This window comes from Nannospalax galili, unplaced genomic scaffold (assembly GCF_000622305.1).
Source record: "Nannospalax galili isolate Female #2095 unplaced genomic scaffold, S.galili_v1.0 scaffold336, whole genome shotgun sequence".
Classification (NCBI taxonomy): Eukaryota; Metazoa; Chordata; class Mammalia; order Rodentia; family Spalacidae; genus Nannospalax; species Nannospalax galili.
Window position 1 is genome coordinate 8,735,675 of NW_008343385.1, and position 4,595 is coordinate 8,740,269.

A 4,595-nucleotide genomic window follows, 5' to 3' on the forward strand; every position below is an offset into this window, starting at 1 on the left:
AGCCTTTAGCCTGTCCTTATCTCCCAGGGATTTCTGACCTTAGGCCTCCATAGTGGAAGCCTTGTTTGTCATTGTCTTAGAGTATCTTCACCTAGAGTGTTTGCATCCTGAGCAGCCTAAATTACAAATATTTATACACAGGAGTTTTTTGTTGTTGCCGTTAATTTGGGTCCACTTGAGAATAATATCTTTTTTAAAGTTTTTTAAGTTGATGTTAATTTTACGTATTTATGAGGTACAATCTGATTTTTGTTTTCAGTCTTTTTGAGACAGGGTCTTTCTGTAGCCCCAGCTGGCCTGGAACTCACTGTGTAGTACAGGCTGACCTTGAACTCATACATGTTCCCTGCCTCTGCCTCCTGAGTGCTGGAATGAAAGGTGTGTACCACCACACCTGGCCTTCTTTTTTTTTTCCAGTCTTAATCTAATCTGATATTTTTTAAACCAACTTTGATAGAAAGAAAGCCCCTCAGACTAGGTTCTCTCTCTCTTTCTCTCTCTCTCTCTCTCTCTCTCTCTCTCTCTCTCTCTCTCTTTCTCTCCCCCTCTCTCCCTCTCTCCCTCTCTCTCTGTTTTCCTTCTAAACCGATCAATGGCAAAAGCAATTGCTACACCCAGAGCCAGCTTCACACTCAGGAGGGAACACTATGCCTTCTCCTCATGGTTTCCGGTACTGGACATATTCTCTAGTCAGGAACTATAGAAATGCTCCCAGAAAGTATAGTGTTCAGTTTGCTATTTCATTACCCATGTGCAATTCATAATGGTCAAGTGGGGTAACTGTCACAGTCTTATTTCTAAAATGCCATCCTTTTCTAGCCACTTTTGAATTACTATTATTTTTATTTTATGTGTACGAGTGTATTGCCTGCATGTATGTAAGTGCGCCTGTGTCGTGCAATGCTCACAGAAGTCAGGAGAGGGTGTCAGACTCCCCAGAATTAGAGTTACGGATGATTGTTAGCCACAGTGTGGGTACTGGGATTCAAACCTGGGTCTACTGCAAGAGCAGCCGGCGTGCCTAACCACTGAGCCGTCTCTCCGGCCTACTAGCCACTTTTGAAATGCACCGTTGTCAACTCTTCTATGCCATAGACCATTGTAAGTTATTCTTCCCCTCCAGCTGCATCTACATTCCCATCAGCCACCCTTCTCCACGCACTCTTCTCCAACCCTTCCCAGTCTCTGGCAATCACTCTTCTACCCTCTACTTCTTAGAGAGCAGCATATTCAACTCCACATTCTATACATTCTATACATGACTTATTTAATGAAATACTCTGGAGGCCCATCCAGTGTGCTGAAAGGATGGACTTCATTCTTTTAGGGCTAGGAGGCCACTGTGTGTAAATGCCACATTTTCTTTACCCAGAGAATAAAGCTGCGGTTATTTCATTCCGTGAGTTATTTTGTGTGCCAGGTCTCTGTTGCTACATACTTTATCTACTCTTTTGTAATTGTAGTTTGGCATCACTCTCTGTTCAAGAATCACCTCTGCTGCAGCAGCACACACTCTCTTGCTGGCGCCACATGTACCCGAGTTTGTCTGGAATCTGTTAATCGAGGAACAAACAAGGTACAGTTTGGCTGGGGCTGTCAGTCCCTTCTTGTCTCTAGACGAAGGTGAGCTGTCTGTTGCTTGAAGATGCACATCTCTGAGCTCTGGGGGACTTCTGCTTTACCTGCTTCCTGTGTGGTGTGGTGATCTGGAACATTATGCTCCCCAACTCCCACAGGCCAGGGGCCTTCTGCTTCCTGCATGGCGTGGTGGTCTGGAACACTATACTCCCTGACTTCCACAGGCCATCTCAGCCTCTCCCATCCTCCCTACACCACACACCAGCTCACTCACCCGGGCTGTGGTAACAAGCCAGCCCCTCCGATGCTCTCCCCCAGCATCCTTTTTGTCTTGATGTCTATGTCTGACTTGCTCTGAGCTTCAGGAGATTCAGGGATGGTACAAGGTGTCACGTTTTAATGAGCATCTTCAAAGTTTTTGTAAGCAAGGGGTAAAATGAGTTCCTTAGTCAGACTCAATTCATAAATGAATTCCAAAAGGAGGAAAAACCTAAGCAGGTTTTACAGGCATTACAACATAATGCCTGACACAAGGTAATGTATAAACAAAAGAAGTTTATTGAATTTATCATTTTGGAGATTCAGGAGCATGGTGCCAAGACCTGTTCAGCTCTGAGGAGGATCCCCTGGGCTGCTTCACACAGTGGATTGCACTGTGGTAGGACTGCATGGAAGAAGAAAAGATAACATGGTGAGACACAGAGTCAGAGGGCAGGGAGGGTCCAGCCTTGCTCACAACTGTCTCTTGAGAACTAGCTAGGGCCATGAGGGAACTATATTTGTCTCTCCTAAGGATCATGCCCCTATGACCTTATCATCTTGCATTGGACCATACTTCTTAAAGGCCCCACAACTTATTAAAATCACAAGCTTCCAGTGCTGAACCCATGGGAGACAAACCACATACAAACCACTGTGGTCAGGCTTATAAATGTGATGGGGAAGAGACGGATCCAGTCTGGGCTTGCATTTAGGATCCTTAACACCTCTGGAGATCCAGGGTCTGTCTACTTAGCAAAGGCTGAGCAGTAAGCAATGCCAGTGGAGGTGAATAAGGTCATATGAGTCCAGCAGGAAACAAGCCCCTGAAGGACTTCCGGACTGGCACCTTCAGTGTGGCGGAACCCAAAGACGCACCTAGAGTCAGTGTAAACGAGGGCACATCTTCCTTCAGCAGAGTGCAAGCACCAGAAAGAGCTATAAGTTCATCAGCTGGGCTGACTTGACAGTGGGCAAAAAGCATGCCTCAAATGTTTCATGTAGGGAGAGTGGTCAGCTACTTTCTGGGGAGATTTTGTCAGCAGGGTCCATCACAAAATACAAGTAGGTCTGGATTGCCTTAAAGGAGCATCAGAGAGACCTTCTCAGTGTTCCGAAATAATTTCTATAGATGCAAGGCAATCACACCAAAGTGAATGAGGGAGAGGTGGGAAAATAGCCAAATTTAAATACAATGATAGAACATGGTGGAGGGACTGGTTAACAAGTCCTGGGTGCATTTGGCCTGTCACCATGTAGAAATGTGCTGTTTTAAGAATTTACAGGCGAACCGACACAAAGCTGGGCATGGTTGCTCACACCTATAATCCCAACACTTGGGAGATTGAGGAAGGAGGATCTCCATGAGTTTGATGTCAGCCTAGGCTATACAATGAGTGTCTGGCTAGCCTGGACTATGAAGTGAGACTGTGTCTCGAAAAATCCATTTTTTTAAAAGGACTGCAGCTGTAGCTGGTAGACTGCTTGCCTAGCACACACATCCCCAGCATCCACATGATCAGGCATAGTGGTGTGCACCTGTAATCTCAGTGCTGGGGAGACAGAAACAAGATTTCTGAAGTGGACTGGCCACCCAGTCTAGACAAAACCATGTGCTCCAAGTTCAGCGAGAGTCTTGTCTCAAAAACTAAAGGTAGGTCCAGGCGTGGTGGCCCATGACTTTAATCCCAGCACCCAGGAGGCAGAGGCAGAGGCAGATCTCTGTGAGATGGAGGCCAGTCTGGACTACAATGAAAAGTGTCAGGCCAGCTGGGGCTACAAAGAGATCTTTTCTCAAAAACAAATATACAAAATAAATAATAAATCAATAAATAAATGCAGCGTTATAAAGGAAAACATTCAACACAGACCTCAGCCTCCACATGAGCAGACACACAGACACATACACACAAACACACACACACACACACACACACACACACACAAACATGTACTTGTGCATGCCCGAACATAAAAATGTAGAGGTGAAGCCAGGCGTGGTGGCGCACACCTTTAATCCCATCACTCGGGAGGCAGAGGCAGGCAGATCTCTGGGAGTTCAAGGCCAGCCTGGTCTACATAGTGAGTTCCAGGACAGCTGGGGCTACAGGGAGTCCCTGTCTCAAAAAGGCCAAAAAAAAAGTAGAGGTAAATGGTGGTGAGGGGGAGGCTAATATAATAAGGGTAGTAAAGCACCACTGGGGGTTAGGAGTGCCTGCTACATTGGGTCCAATTGACACGAGAAACAGACCACAGAGAATACTTAGATGCAAACATCATCTTAGCATACTAGCAGAAATTTATTATTTTATGGCAAGGTACATGAAAAGGTTTGTCAAAATTAGGAAAGCCAAGAGCAGGGTATGCACAGTACTCATTTGAAGGCATTAAAGAAAGTTAATGCCTCTGGGGGCCAAGAAATAGGCTCTGAGGTGGTGTTTTGGAGGAGGGCATGTAGACGTTTACAGAATTAGGACTCTGGCTGGGCATGGTGGTACAGGGCTTTAATCCCAGCCCTCAGAGGCAGAGGCAGGCAGATTTCTGTGAGATCAAGGCCAGCCTGGTCAACATAGTGACTTTCAGGTGGGCTGGGACAAGGGAGACCGTGTCAAAATACAAAAACAACAACAACAAAAAAAAAAAAAAACAGAATTAGGACTCTGTTAGCAACACTAGCCAGCTGCCTCTAGAGATCTATACAGTCTTTCATTTGGGAGAAGAGATGGACAAACTGACTCAAGGCATTTGGGATGAGTTTC

The 4,595-nt window shown here is 45.7% G+C and overlaps 1 pseudogene; it reads right to left on the reverse strand.

Moving 5' to 3' along the window:
• Positions 1–559: 559 nt before the first annotated feature.
• Positions 560–728, reverse strand: LOC115071451 (annotated as a pseudogene).
• Positions 729–4,595: the final 3,867 nt, after the last annotated feature.